Source organism: Excalfactoria chinensis, chromosome 11, assembly GCF_039878825.1.
Source record: "Excalfactoria chinensis isolate bCotChi1 chromosome 11, bCotChi1.hap2, whole genome shotgun sequence".
NCBI classification, from domain to species: domain Eukaryota; kingdom Metazoa; phylum Chordata; class Aves; order Galliformes; family Phasianidae; genus Excalfactoria; species Excalfactoria chinensis.
The window spans coordinates 18,285,760-18,311,562 of NC_092835.1; the positions used below are offsets into that span (position 1 = coordinate 18,285,760).

At 42.5% G+C, this 25,803-nt stretch overlaps 1 pseudogene; it reads left to right on the forward strand.

The window, feature by feature from the left end:
* The first annotated feature begins 494 nt into the window (after window positions 1–494).
* The window catches only part of LOC140257513 (receptor-interacting serine/threonine-protein kinase 2-like), a 29,957-nt pseudogene continuing 4,648 nt past the window's right edge, over window positions 495–25,803 (forward strand).

Below are 25,803 nucleotides of genomic sequence, written 5' to 3' on the forward strand. Positions count from 1 at the left end.
CTTGGAACTGGATGATCATTGTGGTCCTTTTCAACCCAGGTCATTCTAGGTTTCTATGATGACTCAGTTGGAGTGGGCTGGATCCCCTCACCAGCCTTCAGTCATAGAATCATAGAATCACTCAGGTTGGAAAAGACCTTAAAGATCATCGAGTCTGTTGGGTATTGGGTAGGTGGTGCCTGCGTGCACCTGGGGTGGAGACAGGGAGGTCACGAGTGTCACACAGGGGCGGTCACCTGTACCACTATATGGGATTTGTTGTGAGGCATTAAACTTGTACTTTCGGCGTTACGCACTGTGCGTGAGTTCCGTCTGTTCCCCGTGCGCTGAGGCACGGTACTTTCACACGGCAGCCTTAACTTGTCGCCGGATCGGGAGGCGACAATTGGTGACCCCGTACGTGATGTGGTGAGAGTGGTCCGGACCGGTGTGTGTGAGACAGCAACTCCATTATAGTTCTGATTATGGGACAGTGGGTGAGTATGCTGTGGGGGATGGCTTCACGGGTGTGGTGTGAAGTGGATGATGAGGACCTCGATCCGCTTTTTAAGTGGATGATGTGGAGAGGTCTGGCTGACGAAGTTTCTCACTGTGTGAGTCGGTCGGCATTAGAGAAAGCAAGCAAGGAGCTTTTTGAGCGAGCTTGTGCAGGGGACGAGGAGGCGCAGAAGCTGCTACCCGCCCTTGGCGCTCTTCGAAAGTTAACTAGATCGGCCAAGGGGGAGCAGGAGCTATGGCGAGCCATTAACACCTCGTTGGGGCCTATTGATTCCGAGGGGGAGGAGGAGGAGAAGACTCGAGGACAGGAGCTAGGTGATCGAGAGGAGACAAAAGAGGGAGACTCAGTAGAAGAGGTAGAGAAACAAAGGGCCTCAATAGCTGAGGAGAAAACCCCATTATTAGCCCCGTTACAGATTCCAACAGCCCCCTCTGCTCCCCCCATGGGACATTTGAAGTGGGGGGAGGATGAGTCGGGAGGGCTCTGGGCTATGGGGGGGGCGAGGGTTTATCTATTTTCTGGGGGAGAAACCGCCAGGACTGGTGGCGGACGCGGCTGCCCCTATTCAGCCGCCTGTGTTCTCCGCTATGCCACCCCCGTACCCTCAACTAAAGGTCTCTGAGGAAACAAAGAGAGGGGAAGCAGAACGGAGTGGCGCCGAGGAGTCCTCGACTAGCGAGGAGGAGGCAGACTTTGAAACGGAGTTAACGCAGATAAAAAAGCTGTCAGCCTCAGGTAGTGAGGCATCCTTGCGCTGTCGGAATAAAGCGTTTAGGAGTCCGAGTGATCGGGACTTGGGGAGGGAAGCAGCCGAGGCTGCTGAACGCTGGACCATCAAGGCACAAGAATGCATTCTGACCGGGTGCAATCTGATTCCTGAGATAAATGCCCGTAGATTGTGTTATTCAGTGCTAGTAGGTTGCGGAGCTGGGGGTCTCCGGATCTGCATACACATTGTTGGTTTGTTGACCCCATACGACCCTGGAGTTTCTGGTGGATACTGCTGCAGACGTTGCCACACTCCCATTGTGATCTTGGCCTGGAGAGTGGCCGCTGGAGCCAACGGTGCAGTTTGTGGGAGGGGTGGTCGGGACGGCGTCCGGGGTTGTGGGGGGGAATCAGTGTGTGCTGGTGCCGCTTGCTGCATGGCTGCGGTTGGTCTGTGTGCCGCTGCTGAAGTGTCACGTGGGCGGTTCCAGCAGTCAGCATGGTCACTGCACAGGATGTTTTACATTTCAGTTGTTGCATGTGATGTTGTACAGAATTGCCCAGGTTGCCATTCGGCTAACACGTTTCCTGCAGGGGTGAACTCTAGATGTTTCACATTTCAGTTGTTGTTGCATAGGTTTGAGACCAAATAAGGTTCGGCAGATGGATGCTACGGGTTTCCCAGAGTTTGGGTGTTTCCATCACTTGCATGTCACAATTGACACATGCAGTGGTTTTCTCTGGGCTGTGGCACAATCTGGACAGACTGCCATGCAGTGCATAAGAGTGTTGCACATGGCTGTCGCTGTCATGGGTGCACCTCAGGAGTTAAAGACTGACAATGGCCCAGGATATAGAAGTGCATGTTTTGGACACTGGTGTACAGCTTGGGGCATTAAGCATACCTTTGGTATTCCTGGCAACAGCACCAGCCAGGCTATTGTGGAGCGTGCACATCAGACCTTGAAGGGGCGTTTTCGTGCGCTTAAAGAGGGGGGAGGGCTGGAGGGACTTGAGCTGTGCCCACATGCTCTCCTCCTGTGTGCACTGTTTAGTTTAAAGCATCTGGAGAATCGGATGGGAGACCATCAGCTGACTGAACGGACTCCAATAGGTCAGGTCCTGATCAGACCTGACGGAGGGTCATGGCTCCCAGACCCTATGCCACTCCTCGTCATGGGCAGGGGATACGCCTGTGTCGGGACCCCAAGTGGGCCCCGCTGGCTGCCGGCATGTTGGGTTAAGCCGGCACCAAAAGACAAGCCATCCTGCGCACTGTGAGGATCCGAACATTTCAGCACCGGTTTTGGTCAACGTCTCCTTGGTTAATGTCTCCAGTGAAGCCAGTGATTTGACGTCAACACTGGCCAGCAGCTTGCTGGTAATGGCACATGAGACAGTGTTGCTCCCAATGTGCCTGAAGGTACGAACTGGGAATCTAGTCTTCATGCCGGACTGATAGTTCGTGAGCGGGGGAGAACTTGTTCCTGGATAATCCCCCAGCAGTGGACATTTGGAACGATTCTGCACAACCAATATGTTTTTGTCTTGTTATTTGGTTATGGAGTGTGATATTTGTAATGCACACTGGACTGATCTGGAATGCCATGAAGATTCTTTACAATAGTGTTACATTGAACTTGGAAAAACTGTAACTCTGTTGTGTACTGCGCTGTTATCTTGAACTTGAATGCATTGTTCTTTTCAAGTTGACTAGGTGTTGCCATACAGCATTTCAAAAACTGTTAGGCAGATAGCTGCTGTTATGTGTTTTCAGGTTTGTAGGCGCTGCAGCTGCATCTCTTTGGTATGTTATTGTGACGGCTTAATTGTTTTTTGCATATGTTTAATGTTTGATTTGTTTGTGGAATAGCCTTAAATGTGAGAATCACCTTTGGGGTAACTGGGAGTAAGTGGGGGAACCTTTACAGGGACTTGCAGATGATAAAGAGGGGGGAGATGTTGGGTATTGGGTAGGTGGTGCCTGCGTGCACCTGGGGTGGAGTCAGGGAGGTCACGAGTGTCACACAGGGGCGGTCACCTGTACCACTATATAGGGTTTGTTGTGAGGCATTAAACTTGTACTTTCGGCGTTACGCACTGTGTGTGAGTTCCGTCTGTTCCCCGTGCGCTGAGGCACGGTACTTTCACACGGCAGCCTTAACTTGTCGCCGGATCGGGAGGCGACAGAGTCCAACCACAGCCTAACCATCCTACCCTAACTAACAACCCTCCGCTAAATTGTGTCCCTGAGCACCACATCCAAACAGTTTTTAAACACATCCAGGGATGGTGACTCAACCACCTCCCTGGGCAGCCCATTCCAGTGCTTAACAACCTTTTCTCTAAAGAATTATTTCCTGATATCCGACCTAAACTTACCCTGAAGTAACTTGAGGCCATTTCCCCTCGTCCTGTCACCTGTCACCACTGAGAAGAGACCTGCCCCGCTCTTACTGTAAGCACCTTTCAGATATTGGAAGAGAGCAATAAGGTCTCCCCTCAGCCTCCTTTTCCCCACACTAAACAGCCCCAGTTCCTTCAGTCTCTCCTCATAGGCCATATTCTCCAAGCCCTTCACAAGCCTTGTTGCCCTTCTCTGGACCTGCTCCAGCATCTCCTTGTCCCTTCTGTATTGAGGTGCCCCAAACTGAACACAGCACTCGAGGTGAGGCCTCACCAATGCTGAGTACAGGGGCAGGATGACTTCCCTAGTCCAGCTCACCACACCATTCCTGATACAAGCCAGGATGCCATTGGCCCGTCTTGTCCACCTGGTCACAGTGCTGGCTCATATTCAGCACACCAAGGTCCCTGTCCATCAGGCAGCTTTCCAGCCGCTCCTCCCCAAGTCTGTAGTGTTGCCTGGGGTTGTTGTGACCAAAATGCAGGACCCGACACTTGGTCCTATTGAAAAGGATACAGTTTGCCTTGGCCCATTGATCCGGTCTATCCAGGTCCCTCTTTAGTGCCCTTCTCCCCTCAGGCAGATCAACACTCCCTCCTAACTTGGTGTTGTCTGCAAACTTACTCAGTCCCCTCATTAAGATCATTAATAGTGATGTTAAATAGAAGTGGCCCCACTACCAAGGCCTGGAGGACACCACTCGTGACCAGCTGCCAACAGGATTTAACTCCATTGACCACAACTCTTTGGGCCCGGCCATCCAGCCAGTGCTTCACCCAGAGGGGTGCACGCCCATCCAAACTGTGGGCAGCCAGCTTGTCCACGAGGATGTTGTGTGTGACAGTGTCAAGAGCCTTACTGAAGACCAGGTAGACTGCATAGACAGCCTTACTCTCATCCACTAAGCAGGTCACCTTGTCATAGAATGAAATCATAGTCCCTCTTCTTCTAGTGACAATACACTGGGAATGAAAATCAGCAGTGGTAGCAGACCATAGGAAAGTGCACATTCCCAGAGAGCCCAGAGACTATATTAAATTGTATTCTTCAGGCGGTAGAAAATGTTCATTAATCAAGATTGATATATTCACTTCATCTCATTTGAGAGAAAAAAGATGTTTCACGCTGTGCTGGTGACACCTCACCTGGAGCACTGCATCCAGATGAGTAGAGGTATGGACTGACTAGAGCGCATCCAGAAGTGGGCCACAAAAATCACCTGAGGGATGGAACACCTCCCTGTGGGGACAGGCTGAGAACTGGGGCTGTGCAGGTGTAGAAGAGAAGGCTCTGGGGGGCACGGTAGTGGTCTTTATGTATTTTAAAGGGATGTAAGAAAAAAGGGATCAGACTCTATCAGGGTCTGCTGTGACAGGACAAGGGGAAATTGTTTCAAACTCAAACAGGAGATTTAGGTTGGGTATTTTTACACTCAGGGTGGTGAGGCAGTGGCACAGGCTGCACAGAGAGTTGGTGGTGCCCCATCCCTGCAGACAGCCCAGGTCAGGGAACAGGGCTCTGAACACTGATGGAGCTGTGGGCGTCCCTGCTCAGTGCAGGGAGTGTGAGCAGAGGGCCTTTGAGTGTCCCTCAAACTCAAATGGTCCTATGATCATTTAGATCTCAGTGCCAGCATTACAGGCTGGCACTTACTAGAACTAACTGGATAACTTTTCAGCCATGATTCATGTGACAGTACTGCTGCCAGGCACATGCTTTAACAGAAATGGAAAACAAGCCAGCTTGAGAATGGCTGTGTCTGTTCCAGGTTCCAATGAGCTTAAGGGCATCTTTAAAATGATCTCTGTCTTTTGTTCTGGGGAAAATCAGTAGCCACCTTCTTAACCTTCTACTCTACTGACATGAGCAAATTATATATGAGATGTACTTATATCTGCCAGTAACAGGAGAAATTATGGATTTCTGATGCAGAAGAATTCTTCCATTCATTCCAAACAAGATAGTTCCTTTAGTGATCACACAGAGATACTTGGAAACACAGAATCCACCATGTGAAAAAGCTGTTTTTCCCACAGAATGCAAACATTTAAATAACTTCAACTGAAATTCCTGTCTCTGCTCAGATTGGCTCTTCTTTCTTTCTCTTAGTCAAATATTCATTTATTTAGGAATTTTATTTATTGTCTAATAAATATTTACTGTACTGGAATCTAAAATACACCCAGATCAGTGTGCTGATCTAAATAACAGTCAACATCCTCATTGTTTTGGACCAGTGTCCAAATACAAGTAGTGCAGAATTACACTGAAGACATGCTAATAACAAAGTAGTCACGTAGAAGTAGGGAAAGAGGAGAAAAAAAAATCCTGCAGAAATTTAAACAGCAAAAAAGGTAATTTAAGTCTGTCTTTCCAAGTCGGTGTTAAATAACTGGAGGCAAGGGGGTGGGAGGAAGAAAGGGAAAAAAAAAGTAGTTTTCTTGTTCCAAGTTATTCCAAAACTTCACATTCTTGAAACAGCCTAAATATCAAATCCCCTGTGTACAAAAATTTTCTGGCATCCTGGTTCAGATCTGCTTCTACTCTCTCGGCTATGACTGACAGCCCTCTCATGACTTACATTCTTCTAGTCCCTTACATTGCTAAATGTCTGACTCCCATTTACAAAAGCAAAATCTCATTTGTGCAAGTTTTTCCTAATTGAATGAATGCTGAGAATGCTGAGAATATTAATGGATTTTAACTGTTCTCCATCAGTTTCATCTACAGCCTCACCCCACATCACCATGCCTCTGGTCCAGGGACTTCATTCAAGCTCTAGGAATTTATTTGAACTGTGCTCAGCATAGCACCTTACTGGTCTTGTCCTGGTCTCAGTCCTACTCTACACTGAGGAGCGGCTGAGGATTCCCTCAGATGGGATGGGTCAGTGTGGAAAAGAGGAGCTCAGGGGAGACCTCATGGCTCTGCAACCCCTGAAAGGAAGTTGTGGTGAGGGGAGATGGCCTCTGCTCCCAGGTAACAGTGATGGGATGAGAACTGACGGCCTAAAGTTTCTTCAGGAGGGGGTCTGGTGGGATATTAGGAACAATTTCTTCACTGAAATGGCAGTGAGGCCACAGCTGCCTAGAGAGGTGTGGGAGTCACCATCCCTGGAGGTGTTCCAGAGCGATGGGGATGTGGCATGGAGGAACGCGGGCAGTGGGCATGGTGGGGGCAGACTTGGGGATCTGAGAGGTGTTTTTCAATCTTAATGATTCTATAATTATCTGCTTGGGACTTGGGTGATGATCTGCTCTGCTCCTCTTGTTCAGGTGCTGCAGGACTATAGCCTTTGCTGATGAGGACAATGCTGCTGCCTTCTCATCATCCCTTGCACAGCATCCCACTCTTGATTCTCCATGGCAGCAAGCTTGGTAAGTAAATTATAAGCAGCACAAGTTGGTCTTTAAGGGTTGAGCTGGAAAATAACAAAAGTCTTCCAAAGGAAAGGGAGCTGATGAAAAGTAAATACAAATCTTTCTAGGCAATTCAAACAGTGAAAGCAGGAAGAACTTACTCAGCATCACCAATTTGCTTGTTTGTGGAGTTGAATGCAGATCTGGCTTTCCTCAGTGGGCTCTGCTCTGTGTCATCGCACTTCTAGATATCCAGGGCACTTACCTGTTGGAGAGAAAGAAGTTGGCTAATAAATAATCTGAATCTGAACACTAGACTGGAGTTTCTAGATCCTTACCCACTAAAGCACAATGTAAACTGTAGTGTGTTCCCCCTCCTCACCACCCAACATCACTGAACATTCTTATCTGTAATACCTCAGGACATAGACATAGTTCTGTATGTATGTGTAAAATGTCACTTACCAATGTGAAAGATGTAATCTTTCACTATATGTAAATTCTTTAATTGCCATCCCTTTAAGCACTCCCAAAACTCACCTTCAAGCACTTATGCTTTATCACCAGAATTCACCGTTTCCTGCAAGCCAGGATATGAAGAGATTGTCCTGTAATACCAAATAATTTTGAAATCCTGCTATTTGGTCCAGAAACAGAGATGCCATAGACTCATAACTTGTGATTTAAAAAAAATAAAAATCCTTCTAGTTATGTCTGAGGTATGTACAACCTTACAGACAACAGGTGAACTAAAACAAACAAACAACAGGATACCAAAAAGATTTTGGTATATGTTGTTTTCAAAGCAAACCACCACAAATCCCCAGCAGGAATAAAAAGATGGTCAATTCTGTGGTCAATTCTGTGCTAAATAATATCACTAGGTTGCACACAGTGTAATTACTGCATCTTGAAAAAATAATATCATGATCTATCTAGCTTCACTCCAAGACCTCTGCACCATAATTTCTTATGGTTTCTGTAAGTTGCCTTCAGATCCTGTCCAAAACTTACCCAGAAATCAGAAAAGTAATCAAACAGTGATTCATTCCGAGTTCCAAGAATCAACTCACATACTGTTTCCGGGTAATTAATATACAGAAAATAATGCAGTCCGTGGAAAAGAAGAGAAACTGAACTCTGTGATCCACACAAAGATTGGAACAATTAAGATTGTTCATTCTAGAAAGGGAGGCATTGAGGCATGATAGTGAATTTAAAAACATAAAAGGTTGCTGCAGAGCTCTGCACAGGACGTAGTGCTGTCATATTACCACAGGGCTCTAAGCAGGGCACTTGGGAAAACTTTCACAGCAGAATGAACCCATGTAATAGATGGCCTGGAACAAACTGCCCTGGGAGGCTTTGGAGTCCCTGCTATGGTATTTCTGAAAACAGGTTGTACTCAGAAACACTCAGACTTACTGATCAGTTTTCCTGTGTCTGCTGTCTGTCTGTATCTACTGATGTTTCCTGAACCATGTGGATGGATCAACTTTCAGACTATTGCTCTAAAAACTTACTTTAGGAGACTGGGAGGAGCATGCAGTGCCAAGATCAAATAATCAGATATGTTCTACTGGGAATCAGATTATGTTCTACTGATTCTGCTCTGACTATATTGCTACTTCTAAAAGCAAACTTGCTTCTCAGAATTTCTCAGACTTGCAGTTGAGATATTGTCCTTTACATTGGTGACACTAGCATCAGTAGTATAGTCCCTTTAGACCTAAACTGTTCTGCTCAGTCACTCAACTGAACACAATTGAATGCAATACTAAATTATCCACAAGTAAGTTTTATCCTAGCTCTCATTTGGATAGAAAACCAAAGTAAAGAAAGAGACTTGACATTCCTCATGGTGGATAATTCTGTATATGAATCAAAGCAAAAAAAAATCTGGCAGTAAACAGAGGCATTTGGGCCTTCCACAAACAGAGAAAGGTTTTGGAAGAGCTTCTAAAGATGCACCAAGGGGAATTATCAGCAGGAGAATGGACAACCAGAGCAGGAGGTTTCAAAACAGTGTCAGCATAGTTGGAAATCTTGAGGATGAAGTACCGCTCTTGACCAGGTGTTCATTGCAGACTTTGGCAAGAACAACTACTGACTGAGGAAGTAGCTCACATTTTTTGCCTTACTTAAGCAGTAACTAAAATATTAAAACAATGTCTTATGTAAAAATATTTATGTAAAAAAGCACTGATCTTCTTTTACAGCTGAAGTTATTCCTACATGCAAGTTTCTGTGTAAAGCACCTGAAAGTACATAAGCCACTTGGATGCTTCCCAAAATCTCATCTCTCCAAGGCTCCGCACTGTCAGCGCAGCAGACAGCTGAACACTTAATCTGTTCCAGACTCTCCTGGTTGACAGAAACCACGACTGTAGCATGTACCTGATGTAACTCAGTTGAAAACACTAGCAGGTTTTTGCACTTTTTTCCATTCTTGCCTAAATCTCACTCCATTAGCACTGCTATCCAGTCACTGCTGTTAGAGGTTTGCTTTGTAACTGAGATACAGTTATATAAGGAATTCCACTTCTCTTTCCTGATAGCATCAGGTTGGGGGTTACCTAAGATGCTTAGTTTCTTAAATAATTAGAAACAGAATAGACTGCAGTGGAACAACATAAAGGACTTTTAACGTCAGGGACAAATGCCAAAAACCCTCTAGAATATAGAGTGCTTGTGTTAAGATTTCACAGGACAGTTTGGTTTTACTTATTAGCTATAGGACTTTTTTCCTCAAGCCAACACTGATGTGTGATGATAACATGCAAAAAATTTTTACAAGCTCAAATCTTTCCAGGAAAGAGTTGTACAAGATTCATATATAAAGTTATTATTGATGAAATCAATCTTCAGTCCTGTTTAAAAATGTTCAACTGGCACTGAGTTAAGCAGGATCTGGAATGATGGGAGATCTACCCTTGGTATCCATTGCAGAACTGGTTTTAAATCCTTTTCACATTGTATTCTAAGAACAGAAGAGGGTTACAAACCTCTTAGGTTTGCACCTGGGTTCTGCTTTTGCTTTTTTTTCAGGTCTCTGGAGTCTTGCACTGATCCCCTCCCTGCTCTCTCTCCTACGTCTATGCATCTTGACTGACCTCAATACAAAATTATACTCACCTTGTTCTTTTTCACTGCTTACCCCTTTATCATTGTTCTTACAAGATTATGTCTGGGAACAGAGAGATTTGGTTCTGTGCTTTTGTTATTGTTCCTTTTAATGGATAAAGGTCATTTGTTGAACTTTTCTATAGAGGAAGATTGCCACATTTCTAAAACCAGGACTAAACGGATTAATAACCCCAATAATTACAAAACCACAAAGAAGTCACTCTTAAAAAAAAAAAAAAAAAAAAAAAAAAAAAAAAGATGGAATAAAAATACCAATCTACAGACAAACTTAAAGCTACTAATAAATCTATTTAAATTCAAAATAAAAATAAATAAATAAATAAATGAGTCAGACAGAATGCCACATTTCTTCATTATCCACTAGTCTGCAATGGGTGAAATTATTTCTTATCTTGACAAACATCCAGGAATACTTTCAAGTTTTCAAGTGCCTCATGCTATTAAATCCATATCACCACATGTGACCCCACGTCCTGGACTTGTTCTGTGTCCTCACTTCAGAATTGTGCTGAAATGTTGCAGGGATCTATAAAGTGATGGATGCTATGGGATGGGCTAGCACCCTGAAAAGGTGTGATGTGTAGGGAGGAACTGAATGGCAAGTTTACAGCAGGTTTCCAGGTTTGAGCACTTCCAGCATGGAACTGGGAGCCTGAAACTTCTGAGTGTTCTGTTTCCAGGGAGACACCCAAACCTGGGCTGACTTCTCTGTAAATCAGTTCTGGTCAGTTCTGTGGGTGTTAAGAGTGAAAGACACGATGTAAAAAAACCTCTCTGTATCGTATCTCTGTAAGTTTCAATGAAATTGTCATGAACAATTTTTTGCAGGGTTCTGCAGCTGCTTGGAGTACAACCTGTGTGTATATATATAGTCCATCTAGTGCTTCTGCCCCATTTCCAAGAAACCTAAAAATCAGGAAAATGTTTACTTGCTTGAAATGTCAATAATTCTTGTGAATGGGAAGTCATTTTGTTGAGACCTACCAAGCACTGGGCAACATTTATCCCAATACTGCCAATTAACTCCTCTGTACAGTTGCTGGTGCTCTGTGTTCCACTACATTAAACTTGCTGTTAATATTCTTGCAGATAAGCCAAAACAACAAATCTTTCAAAAGTAAGCACATTTGTTTCAAGGTGAGAGCATTCCTCCTTATACTACGGAGACGCTTCCAAGCACAGAAGAGTGTTTTTCTGGTGAGAATATCTCACAGCTCCAGCCACTCTCAAAAAAAAAAAAACAAAAAAAAACACACCGAAGAACATTAACTGTTAAGGAACCCGAGGCTCACGTCACTGCATGATGTACCTGCAGTCGCAGCCAGGAGCAACGACAGAAAAAAAAGGCTAGAGGAATGGTGATTTCATGCCCTGCTCTTTACCCTCAAGGCTACGCCTCCCTGTCCGGGGCACACGAGCACGGGAGCAGAATACCCACCAGCAGTAAATGGCAGCGTCAGGCCAGCAACGTGTAAAAACGTCTGCCCTTTCCCCTTCTTCCCACCTCTGACCCCTCTCTCCCTGGGGTCCTGTGCCGCACACCCGAGGCACTCGGGTCGGGCCGCTGCATTGCCCGGCCCCGCCGCACGGTGCAGGAGCGGAGAGCTCTGCGGTCCCGCACTGCCGCCGGGCGGTGGAGCAGGGCCGCCGCAGCTGCAGACCTGCGGTCCGTCCGTCATGAAGGCAGCGATGGGAACGGCGCGGAGCAGATCGTGTCGACTGCGATCACACTGCATGTGCGAGACGGCCAGCGTGGGCTCGTGAAAGGCAGGTCCTGCCTGAACAACCTTACCACCTTCTGTGAGCAGGAGAAGGTACAGGCTGTGGATGTAGTCTACCTGGACTTTAGTGAAGCCTTGGATTGCCTCCCACTGTGTCCTCCTGCAGAAACTGTGGCCCATGGCTGGACAGGTGCACTCTACTCTGGGTAGAAAACTGGCTGGGGGGCCGGGTCCAGAGAATGGTGATGAATGGAGTTACATCCAGGTGGGAACCAGTCCCACGTGGTGCTCCCCAGGGGGTCAGTACTGGATCTGGTACTGTTCAATATCTTTATTGATTTGGATGAGGGAATTGAGTGCACTCTCATTAAGTTGGCCAATGACATCAAGCTGGGAAGAAGTGTGGATCTGCCTGGGGGTAGGAAGGCCCTACAGAGGGATCTGGGCTGAGGCCAGTGGGATGCACTTCAACAAGATCAAGTGCTGAGTCCTGCATTTTGGTCACAAAAGTCCTAAACATCACTGCAATCTTGGAGCAGAGTGGTTGGAGGGCTATGCAGAGAAAAGGTTCTGGTGTGCCCATTGACAGCCAGCTGAACACAACTATGATTCTAAGTTATTACTTGTTTGCCACTGCCAGTGACTTCAATTCAGCTGGTAATAGCAGAATTTTAAAGATTTCTTAATAAATAAAGTAATTATCTGAAGTTGAATTTCAGTCTCAGCTGTGCAGGAACAGCAAGCAAATGTGGCACACTTGTTAGCAGGTCGTGTCAGTGGGACATGGAAGCCAGCTGTGGATTAACACTGCAGCAATGGGTCTCCTCACATAAGTATTGCGGAGTAGGATTTATAAATCTGGAGAGATTTATTTTCTCATAAAAAGCCTCATCAGCTTCATCTCTGCTTCATTTTCAGTAAAATATGTTTACTTTTGTAAACATTTTTTATTTGAAATGTGACGGCAGTCTAAAACTCTTCACAAAGCTGCTACATCTGTGCATCTGTCCCCTAACTTGTAGTCTCAAAGAATTTTAGTTAATTTTCTCAGAAATAAATACTTCCTAACAAAATGTTCACTGACAATATGTCCTGTTTCTTTCTCAGCTGAATCTTTTCTGTGGCTTCACTCAAAGCTTATGTACAATTCATCTGCAGTTACATCCTTGTTTGTTCAAATGCACACCAAGGCTGTTCTGGTTTCACAAATTTCTGCAAGTTTTACAAAACATCTAATGCCTGCAAAATATTTCATGTAATATAATCCAAATCCTTTTGGAATGCTTTGTACTTCTGCCAGCTTAGCACCAGTGTTTGCGATGGTCTTCAAAGCTAAGTGTAAAAGTATCCCAGAATGTGGGATAAATGGATTAACTTAACAATACCAAGCAAACGTACTCTGTACCATAAGTACATATGTTCAGTGTGCATTCCTGAAAGTTTTCTTCTAAATTAGTTTCAAATGTTCCAGTGCAGCTCCCACTCCTGTTCTCCTGCAAATCACTCTGTCATCACCACTGGTTTTACTAGCACTTTTTACCTCAAACTCTTATTTCTTTGTGTCATTTCACCCTATAGCAGTTTGTTCAGCACTGCTACAGAAAACTCCCTAACCCATGGGTGTCTGACCTTCTGGCTTGCCTGGTCTGCACTGAGTGAAGAGGAATTGTCTTGGTCTGATTTGGAAGGGATCTTAAAGATCATCTTGTTCTAACCCCTGCCATGGGCTGGGTGCCCCCCAAGCTCCAGCTGCTCAGGGCCCCATCCAGCCTGTTCTTGAGCATGTCCATGGATGAGGCACCCGCAGCTCTCTGGGTAGCTGTGTCAGGGCCTCATCACCACCTGAGGAAATAATTTCTTAAGATCAAACTTGATTTTCCTCTCCTTTAGTTTAAAGCCCTTATTCTATTACTATCAGAACAGCTAAGAAGACAGTTCCCTTCCTGCTTATAAGCTTCCCTCAAGTACTGGAAGGCTGCTGTGAGATCTTCCCAGAGCCTTCTCTTCCTCAGGCTAAACAAACCCAACTCCTTCAACCCTTCTTCATTGGAGTGGTGCTTCAGCCCTCTGATCCTATGGACCTGTTCCAAAAGCTCCATATCTTTCCTGTACAGGGGGCCCCAGGCCTGGACGCAGTGCTCCAGATGGGAGTTTGTAACTCTTCCAAGAAATGAGGTAACACAAGGGAAGAGAGACCAAACTTGCAGAAAAGGCAGCAAGAGAAAAAAACAACCACACAGCATAGCTCAGCAGATGATGTTCTCAACACATGAACTGTTTGTTAGGGCTAGAAACAAACTCTCAGCCCTATGCTCTATTTATTTAATCTGTGATATTCCATATTTTCTGTTGTATGTATGCAAGTCTTTTGCTTTTAATCTTGTAAAGAGAGCCTATAAAAAGGAAAAATGATTATGCTACAGTATGGGTTTTTAATTAATGGTGAAAGCGACAGTTTTTGCTTTTAGTTGAATCTAAAAGTAGGTTCCACATTCTCAAAATGAAAGTGGATATTTTGCAAGCCTGGCTACAACAATTTACCAGAAAATCCCACTGATGAAACAACAGGAAAACGATTTAACCACATTTCTCACAACACTGAAAGGATGAGAGGAAGAAATAGTGGTAATGTGTCACAGGTTGTTGGTGTGCTGGACAAAATGAAATTACACTGGGGTGCAAGAAAGAAAAATAAATTGTCTACCCGTGGAGGTTTTCAAGAAAAGAGCAGATATAATGAGAGGCATGGTCTAGAGCAGTCACAGGCATGGGTTGATGGCTGGACTCAGTGATCTTAGTGGTCTTTCTAACCTTAAAGATTCTATGACTCCATGATCCTTATGGATATAGCACTATGAATTTAGTTTATTTAAAGATAGGTCAAGCTTTAATCCCCAGAAGCTGCAAAGGGAGCTTCCTGGATTCTCCTCTGTCTGCAGAGAGCCTTGAGGACAGCGTTCATAGGAAGTCACCTGCAGTAGTGTTTGAGCACCATGCTCATGTTAAATCAGATCCTTCTTATCCCTGCTGTGATTTTACTTTACACAAGAACACGAACTGTATCTCTGTGAGTCTTAGCAGATTGCAATGCATAATGCCTAGTACGAAGAAGATAACTCATATAGAACCTATTAGAAACCATTTAGAGCAGCCTGTCTTCTTCAGATTCTTCTCTCATGGTTTTTCACTTGCTGAGAAAGTTCCTTTAAATAAATTAAGACTGTTTTCACTAGAATGACATCAGAGATGTGAAACTTGCAGTGTCTGTGAAACATTCTCTGCTAGGATAAAGAAAATAAGAAAAAAAATTCCACCATTATGTCATAATTTGCTTTTTTGGGAGGTTCACCAAAAGGAGAAGAAACTTTGAGCATTAGAGACAACAGGCTGAGAGGCCCATTTTACCTCTTTGGTACTATTTCATGACAACAGCTATTATATGTAATTTAGAATGAAATCATTTTAAATCTGACCAAGTTAAAGTTTAGCTGAAAATTTCCTTGCTGGCTCTCTGCATCTTGCTCTGGATCCTGGAGAGAACAGGTACTCAAAGGAATGTATCTCTGTTCTAGGCAACCCTATATCCTTACAAAGTCATACTATGCAGACTTGAAGCTGCTAGTATAATAAATATATGTGTTCGTAACAACATACAGTATTCATTATATGATACTCAAGTGTGGTCATTTTGGTATGAAGAAAGCCAGCTGCTAGTGATGCAAGTGCATGTACAGACCTGAGCAAACTGTGGAAATCCCCATTTTAGATGGCAATAATAGTCTTTAGAATCGTGATTAGAAGGCAAAGATATTCTTATACAAGAACTTGGTAGCTCAACCATGAATATACCCATATATATATATAAATTATTTTTATTATATTGTTCTTTATGTGTATCACTTCTTAATCAGGAGGTAACAAACAAATCTATGGAAACAAGCAGCCCAAGCAAAAAAGCAAACAATTCAGACAATGATATTTTTCTCAGTATTTGATTTGAATATTATATGTATGATAAATTTTGTAGAGAAAATACTCTCAAGCAGACTCTCCTTTATGCCTTCATCTCCAATGGCTTTCTTACCTGAATGGGTAGGTAGCTAACCAGACTCACCCTGAGTCCCTCATTTATATAGTGAGATCCAACAGACTGTAGCAAATGCTCAACACTTACACACAGCACCTTAATAATGGCAGTCCCAGCATAAAAGAGAGAGGAAAAAAATAAGCAAACAAACAAAACCAAAGAACCCACCAACAAGATCCCGCAGTTCATTCCTTTTAGTGAAGATTTCTCCTATTTTTTTTTTCAACAGTTCAGTGTGTATAATGATGTAGAGACCCTTTAGTATGTCATTTCTGTTCTTATAACTGCGTTTCCGTTATTTTGCAGAAAGCTCTTTCCTAACACCGAAGAGCTGTGTGTCCGCGCTCATTCGAGTTAGAGAGCTCTTAGTTTCTTGTAGCATCAGAATAGATCTACTTTATTGTGTTCAACATACCTCTTATATACCATCCACCTACAAATAAGAAGTTCCTGTTCCTCTAACAATTCCTCTTTATCAGTTAATTGGCCCTAACTTCTCCCAAACAACACTGATAAAGGATGAAAGATTTCTCTATTGTGACAAGATTAACAGCGCATACTAAAGAACCTCCTGTTTATCCTTTGAAGCTGTTTGCTCTTCGTCTTACACTCCAGTCTCGCAAGGCTTCACAGTGATAAGGTCTCTTTGGTGACTTGCTCACAGTTACATCTTCCCCCACAGCCGGTTTTGACTTGGTTTAAGCAACCTGATGTCAAAAAGCGCCTTTTCCATGTATCTTAACAATAAAGAATATAGCTGCATAATGCTACCTGCTTTTCCTGTCAAGCAGTTATTCAGGAGACCAGTTTAAGCAAGATGTCTTTAAATGTGTATTTTAATTGTTCATTCTCAGAGGCCACTTCCAGACTAGATACTTTTGTTGAGAGCCTCCTACAGATAATGTTTGGTTTTCTTACAAACTCCTTCGTAGAGTTTTGATTTGGTAGGGTTTTGATTTTGAAAGCTGAATCTCATACTTCACTGCATCTGAGGATCAAAGTTCTGTAAGTAGACCTTTGCTCATAAAACCAGCTGCTTTTCTCTTTAGGAGCTCGCTCTTCACACTGCTTACACGATTTATGGATTCTAGCCCAATTCAAAATGTCATATGTTGACAAAGGCTTCTTTGATATGCACAAGGCAGTGACACTTGCAGTTCAAGACTGATGGAAAATAAAGGTAAACTCTTTTTTTACATACTTTGTGTTAGTTGGCTTGTTTTCACAAAAGAGAAGGAAGTACTCATCTCCTGGAGTGTTGGACTTAACTCCAGTTTAGTGTGCTAGTGACCAAATTCAGAGAATATGAACTCAATTAAGGCTGGTTTCAGCAGAGCGGTTTCACCTTAAGCAGAGACAACTGAAAGTCCACTGACGTTTACTGGAGCAATTCACAATTCTTTTTTCATGTCATTAATTGCAAGAGGACTAAAGGTAGACTTGAAGTCAATAGCAATTTGCATATTTCAGATGCTTTTAACATATCTGCTGCTGAAGATTTGAAGGGGAAAAAAATAAAGTTGCACTATGGAAAAATGTAAAGGAAAGCCAATTTATCTCCTGAAAAAGTACCATAGTCATAATGCCTTCACTGGGCAATGGAGAATGTAAAAAGATGTAGGAAAGTGGTAGAAGTGCCGCTCTGCTACACAGAAGGCTCGAATCCCGGGAGTTGGACTTGATGATCTCTAAGGTCCCTTCCAACTTGCACGATACTGTGATACTGTGAAAGAAAAGCCTGATCTACTGACAAATATTTGTTACTGCTGAACTTCACATGAAGATCCATCTAATGCCTGAAGAATGGGATGAGGAAGTGATGGCATATGTTAATTTGCATACAGGCTGATATAAAAAGGAACAGGTGGAAGGAGGTGTAGGATTATGACTGAAATAGGAGAATGAAATGGAGAGGAGAAAGTGAAAGATGAGTGCGAAAGAAAATGGTGAAAGAACAAGCACCTCACCACTCTCTTGGCAAAGAACTTCACCCTGTCATTCAACCTAAATCTTCCCTTCTTCAACTTAAACCCCATGTCCTTCTGTAATCTGCTGCTGTCAAGAGTTGACTCCCCTCCTGTTTGTAGGCTCCCTTTAGGTACTGAAAGGTTACAATGAGGTCACCCCGCAGCCTTTTGTTCTCCAGGCTGAACAAGCCCAGCTCCCTCAGCTTGCCTGTGCAGGAGAGGTGCTCCAGCCCTCTGATCATCTTTGTTGCCCTCCTCTGGACCCTCTCTAACAGCTGTCTTTCTTGTACTGGGGGTTCCAGACCTTTTTTGGTTAAGACCAAACATGTGTTTGCATTTCCTTTATATTGTCTTAGCTTGCAAGTGAACTGCAAAACCAAGTTCAGACAAAAAAGCAGATGCTCTGTTTTTTTGTGCAGTGCTATGGATAGGTTTTAAAATGTATTCTTTGGGCACTTTGAATAGCTTAGAAGGTTTTTTTCACCATTTGCTCCTTGAAATCTCAAAGGATAAAACTTTTGTTTCTGTCTTTTGATATGAACAAGTTGAACAAATATGCATAGGTGAAATAATAAACTCTCTCAAGCCTTCTTGCCATGCTGTAATGGTTGTATTCAATCAGTGAATATGGAATCCTGCAAACACTAACATACCAATCATCTTACGTGCTCCTCAGATTACCTCCTTGTTCATTCTTGTTCTTGCACATGGTTCAGGATCTCACTGTCTTTCCCTGTCCTTGATAGCAGTGCACAGTCACCAGGTCTGTCATACTAATTAATCCTTGCTGGAAGGCTTTATTCTGAGTATTTTACCAAATTCAAAACAAAATAAAAAACAACAACAACAAAGCAACCTACTTTTCACAGTCAAACTAATTTTATTGTTTTCAATTTTTTTTCTCTAAATGCTGCATAAGATGGTCCTTGTTTGATCCTACAGAGATGTGTTCCTTGCCCAGTATTTACATATTTCCAAAAAAAGTGAGAGGTTTTAAAATTCCCTGTCTAAATTAAGTGTAGGTAAAACACTAGTAAATTTCCTTATCATTTAACATGTTCAGTAGTAGCAAGAAATGTTTAATTAAATCAGATCCGCACTAGAAATTGCCCTGTTTCTGGTTTCTCCAGACATGGATAAAAGTTATGCTTTAGAGTTGGTATTGTTTTTTTTTTTGTTGTTTGTTTGTTTGTTTGTTTTTGTTTTTGTTTTTTTTTTTGTTTTTTTTTGTTTTTTTTTTTTTTTGTTTTGTTTTGTTTTTTTTAAACTGAAAACAATAATGGAGAAAAGTAATCAGATGTGGAATTGTTCCAGCACTCTACTTACCCAGCATGTGGCACTCTAAAAATACAAAAGTAATTCAAACTATTTGTGTCGAAGAACTTGTTTTTAATTAAGACCTTTGAATTCTCTACAAAACCATCCCTAAGAGGTGTAATTAATTGTAAGGACTTTTACCAGTAGTGATTTTGCAGTAGTAGAGTGTGAACCTGACAGGCTAATACCCTTAATAAGGGAAAACATTATTAACGAGTGCTTGATAGAAGTGTAGACTAAACAGTGAAGGTATTGTTGATAATTTTGAAGTTAAGGAGAAAGTAGATCCTGTGTCTGAAGCAACTTGCTGCATTTCCTACCTTCTATAGGGCCTTTTTTGCCTGTTCACCCTTGCCTCATCTCCCTTGTATTAATTTCACTTTCAAATGGGTGTGCTGAACAGAGAAAGTTGATGCTGTTTGGATAGCTTCGGCTTTCAGGAAATAACACTGTGCATGAAAGCACACTCACACTTCCCACTCACAGTGTGCTTCCTCTCAAGCTCCAGAGCGCTAACCACATGATTTTTAGATAAAAGGGATTTTCCCAGCATCATAGGAGGATTAGGTAATTGTCCAATGATTTTTCCCCTCTCTGCTTGGGGGTGAAAGTTTGGCCCAAACGCAGTGGTCATCCACTGAAGCTGCTTTAAAGGTGAGCTATACATAAAGGCACTCTGTGTGGACTGGGAAGTTTGAATAAATGTGGTCAACCAAAAGACTGCTTTTTTCCTAAAGTCTCTACTCCTTGCGTAGGAATCCCAGCTTTCAGTATCAAAGTATAAGCCCGAAGCCTAGCAGGAGCACAATTAGGCCTTACAAAGTTGTCAGTAAACTTCAGGTTTTCTGGATCTTTGGCATTTTCTAGTCAAGCCTCCTGCTCAAAGCAGGAGTACTGGCAGTGCTCAGTCAGATCAGCAGTTGCTTTGTCCAGATGAATCCAGGAAACCTTACAGGACAGAGACACTAAGGCTTGAGTGCTCCATTCCAGTGCTGCATTACCCACTTGGTAGAAAACCTTGTTCTGGTTTGAAGCTCAAAAGTAGAAACACCTTCCTCAGCCACTGGTGGTAAACTGCCCCCATGGAGAAGAATTTAACTCATCAAAACATATCTTCAAGTAGTTGTAGATTTGCAGTGGACCACCACTTAACCTCCTCCTTTGCCTAAGACTAGCTTTCTCAACGTGCTCTTCTTTGCTGTGTGCTCTAGGGCCCCAGATAATCTGTGTACTGCCTACTGCATCCTCTCTGATTTCTCAGCATATTTCTTTGAAACATTTCTTATGTACTGAAGCATAATGGATTCTCTCTTTACGACTGTACTTCTATTAATAGTCCTGTAAGCAATTTGCTCCATTAGTGATGAGAAGCATGCTGTTGGCTCATCATCATCATCGATTCCACTGTAGCCCCCATATCCCCTTCAACAGCGCTATTTGTCAGCCAGTTCATCTTTATTTCTTTGCAAATGAACGTCACTCCTATGCTTACCCATCCTTCAACAAAATAATGACAGTTTTCATCCTGTTTTAAGATCAGGGTGACTTATAGTGTTTAAGGGGATTTTGTACCTGGGATATCAGTTTGATCAACTGCAGAGATGATTGTTGGCTCCAAACACATCTATAATTGGACCTGGTACAATACAGTGTTTGTCAGTGTTTTGCAATCTTTCTTTTCCCTTTGAAGTTCCTCTTTTTTTTTTTTTTTTTTTTTTTTTTTTTTTTTTTTTTTTTTTTTTTTTTTGGGGGGGCGGCGGGGGGGGAGGAAGAGGGGGAAAAGCAGCAATTTGACCACTTTTTCTGTCTAATTAACTACAGGCAGCTAACAAATCAGCCCAAGCATACACATATGCAGCCACCAAGGAGTTACAGAGTTACAGTGCATATGTCCTACCAGGAAATTTTAGATGTTTACTGGCAGCCAATGAAAGGAGAGATAAACATGCTGCTGACTCATGAGCAGAAAAAGCTCCGACTGCATTCACAGCAGACTCACACTGGGTATCTGTAGCAGTATCACTAAACACTGGTCATCTTTATGCTTGTATTTCTGAAGGTAAGTTGCTGTTTGCTTCCAATTTCTTCTATTCGGGCCTTTGGATATTGGTTGAACTTAGAAGAGTTTCTCACATGCTAAGAAAAACACTATAAATTAACTTTTTGGAGTTACTTTTAAAGTTAGAAACTTGAAATAAATATAGGAAATAGGAAAATATTAGGAAAAACTTCTCTGAATGAGCAGTGAGGCACTGCCAGAGGCTGCCCAGGGAGGGGGGGAAGTCACCATCCCTGGAGGTGTCCTACAGCTGTGGGGATGTGGCACTGATGGATGTGGGCAGTGGGCATGGTCGGGGTGGGCTCGGGTTGGACCTGAGGATCTGAGAGGTCTTCTCCAGCCTTACTGATTCGGTGATTCTGTGAAATGGTTTTATAGTCATCTTCATCCTCCCCATACTAGGGAGGATCCTCCCCATAACCACTCAAGCTAGGGGATGATGACAAAGTTTTTAAATAATACAAATAAACCTTTAAAAATTATATTAAAAAAAAACACAACAGCAACAACAAAACAAAAATCAACCAAAAACATTTTGTGATTTAATAATGAGATTTGAATTGGGTCCAAGAGGAAAAAAAAACAAACAAAAAACATTCAGAAGAGCAGAACTATTGGAAAAAATACCAAACTTACCACCTGGGAGTTAGAGTTTGTTGTCTGTAACTTCATTTAACAGTACCATATTCCATTATTAGTCCCTCCAACTATAGTAGCAGCCTTATTAGAGCTCTGGATGCATAATAAATCTCTCATTTTAGGTGCTAAAATCAAATCAGTTTGAGTTCGGGCATGGAAGCAGATGTACAGACTCAAACAGAGGAACAATATTCCTCAGTGTGATGTGGTTTGTAACAAAGACTGAATTGGTTTTCATTTTGTTTGTATAAATCACTAGCTAAATTAGGTTTTGTAAATGAAAAACAGGAGCTGCTCACAGCTTTTCTTTTTATCCAAATTGTGAATTAGCAGTAGCATAAAAATTGTTGCAGCACTGCTTGATTCTACTTGAAAAGTAGAAACATTCAGGAATGGTTTAGGTCCCATATTCATTATATGAGCTTCTTTGTACTGTTTGAAGTTCTGAGTAAATTATTTTGATTATTTAAAAGTTTATTTGTTTTATAATACAGCATTATGAGACATATTTTTTTACTGCCAGCCTTCTGATTGCCTCATATTTACTCAGGATTTGTAGATTTGCATGGTTTGTCTCTGCAATTTAAGGGATAAGTGGCTTATCTGGAAATTTATATTAATTCAGAGAATCCTTTTCTAAGTTTCTGAGACTACTGATTTGTCTTTCAGTGTCATGTCTAAGTGAAATATCTAAGGTAGTGATTGCTTTCAAATTACAATAATTTTAAGAATCAGTAGTTCAACTGTGCTACCATATTAAAGTCAAATACTGTTGAAGCTGAGCTGACCAATCAGCTGCTGTACTTTTATTTACATTTTGATGTAGTTAGATGAGATATTGAATAATTGCCACTCCAACCCCCCCCCCCTTTTTTTTTTGTGAGAATTGGTGAAACTCTTTCTGCCATTTAACTGTTAAATACTAAATTGTTGTCTACATAATTAAGTAGCATTTAAAAACATTATTTTATTAATAATAGCTATGTATTTCAAAGTGATCAGATAGAATAAAAAGAGCAATTATTTAGCACCTCACAGCCCTGGATGGCAAGTTATATCCTGAGAACTCTTCTGCAGTTAGTTTAATTTCCCTGTATTTGTAATGAGGATCTGACACTGAGTGGTAAAGGGAAAGCTTTAGGATAGGGTTATTCAGTGTGTAAGAGGTGGCACAATGTCACTATGCTTTGACAGCACTGATGACAGACAGGCCTAAGAACTTTGACTGTCATTCTTTTCTCAGATCCAGCCATCAAGATATGGCCAAACCATTGTCTGTAGTAGCCCAGGAGGATTTGGTTAGTTTTACCTTGGCCAGTCCCTAAACACCTCTCCATTACTAGAAATCCCCACTCATCAAGGGGCAGCTTGGAGGCAGTTATACTGGGAAACAAGCTCTACATACTTATATATAAAATATTTATTTATATATAAAAATATAAAATTATAATATTATGTATATTATATATATGTAATTTCTTTTATACATATAATATTATTTTTCTTATCTTTTTCTTTTATTTCTTTCATATATATATATATATATATTTTTTTTTCTCTTAAAATTTTATAAAAGCAGAGTTTATTTCTGAAGTTATTATGTCTACTGCAATGATGTCTGCAGACCCCAACCAGTGATTCTCAGCATGCCATGCACAGTGTAACTTTTTCTGGAGGACCTTGAAGAGATTTCAGTTGAAGTTTGTCTAACCCGGCAAGTACATGTGAAGGAGCAGTGCGGCAGGATGAGGGACGGATACATGTCAGGGTTAGAGGGCAGGGAGATGTGTGTACAAGTTACAAAACCAAACCACAGTAGGTGCTGGGCTCCACCTAGCTGCTGCAGAATTCCACTGTGGTGACAGAGGCACAGAAGGTTTTCAAGAATAACCCCAAGACAGTGTTGATGAGGCAAGATGAAGGTATTTTAGGGAATGTGCTCTGTTTGTCAGAGATAATGTTGTGCAAAAACAAACCAGTTAAAACTAGTTAGCTGAGAATAATGCAATTATAAGTTTCTGAGGACAGTATGGGGAAAAACATACTTTTTAAAATCCAGCATTTCACATCTTTTTCCTCCCTCTGAATTCCAAATCCTGCTATGTTCTTATGTTCATAGAAAAATAGAATCACAGAATGTTTGGGTTGGAAACTTATTAAAGTCCACCTACTTCCAACCCCCAGCCTGGCCCTGACCACTATGAAGAATGGGGCACCCACAGTTCTCTGGGCAGTAGTGCCAGGGCCTCACTGCCCTCTGAGTAAAGAATTTCCTTCTAACATCTAACCTAAATCTTCCTTCTGTTTGTTTAAAGCTATTCCCCCTTGTCCTGTCACTGCCAGACCATGTAAAAAGTCAGTCTCTCTCCTGCTTATAAGCTCTCTTCAAGTACTAGAAGGCTGCTGGGAGGTCTTCCTGAAGCCTTCTCTTTGCCAGGCTAAACAAACCCACCTCCTTCACTCTTTCTTCCTAGGAGCTGTGCTCCAACTCTTTGATCATCTTCCTGGCCCTCCTCTGGACCTGCGCCAGCAACTCCACATCCTTCTTATGCTGGGTGCCCCAGGCCTGGATGCAGTATGGCAGATGGAGCCACACAAGGGCAAAGGAGAGGGGCACAACCCTGTCTCTCTCCCTGCTGCCGTCCCTATTAATGCATCCTGAGTTCTCTCACATTATGTTAAAAAACACACTGCACTAGATATTGCTTAATTTTCTTACAGTTGTTTGGAGGATGATATAGTACTGGTTTTATTGGTAGAATTATATTAGCCTGTATACAACCACATAGTTCTCTCTCATTCATGCAGCCTATGTAATCCGATCTCTAGCTGAAGTTCCCTCCAGTCTAAACTGCCACTCACCTTCGATATATTTTACAGGGAATGGAAGTTGCTGCTTCAGGATATAGCAAATATCAGATGCTGTAAGTCTGAATGTCTCTTGCCTTCTCTTGGGGTTTACTGCTACCAGAGACTTGTGGGGATAGCGACTGAGTGGATGATCAGTGGATCCCTCCACTCACTCATCCACAAGTTATGTAAGGTCTTTTGTGACAAAACTGTGAGCTAAGCAAAAGAGAACAACCAGCATGTAAATTACAGACAGTAATCACAATCGCAGCCAGTCTGCTATTTGATTCAGTGTTGTATTTTTGTTTACTGTCACATCAAAGTGTGAACATAACAGTTCACCGTACAGAAACCTGTACTTTGTGTTCTTTAGCATCAACTGTACCCAGATCTTCCATTTCCCTTACTCATAAGGATCCTATCAGATGTGGCTGAAGAGCTACATTAGCTACACAGCCTCCAGCCTGCTGTCTGCCACTGCGGCATGAAACCTTCCAAGGTCCTTTTGGATGCACAGTACAGAGCCAAGGTGGGAATTCGCAGCCTATACCTTGCTAACATAAAATTCAGTGATTGCCTTATGTGTTTACTCTAACAACCAATATTTAGTTTTGACACTGAGGCACTGTTATTAAAACTTGTTTTCTCCCACCTCTGTTATCTCTGTTGATAACAGATTATGGTCTAACCAACTGGAGGTATCAGAAACAAGTCAGACCTGCAGGACTGTCAGAGAAAACGCCAGGATCTAGCATACATCGCTCCTGAAATACCTGAAGGAGGTCCTTCTTCACAGGAAGGTGATACTTACAGGTGAGAGGGATTTCTAAGAGCAAGTCATATACTTTGTCCTTCTCTCCTGCAGAAGCCATCGCTTAGATGGGTATACTGTTTCTTTTTACTGGGTAAAAAGCTGGATAGCTGGACCTGCAGAATTGTTGGTGAATGGAATCAAATCCAGCTGGCAACTGGTCATGAATGGTGTTTCCCAGGAGTCAGTATTCAGGCTAGCAAGGTTTATTATCTTTATTGATGATCTGGAT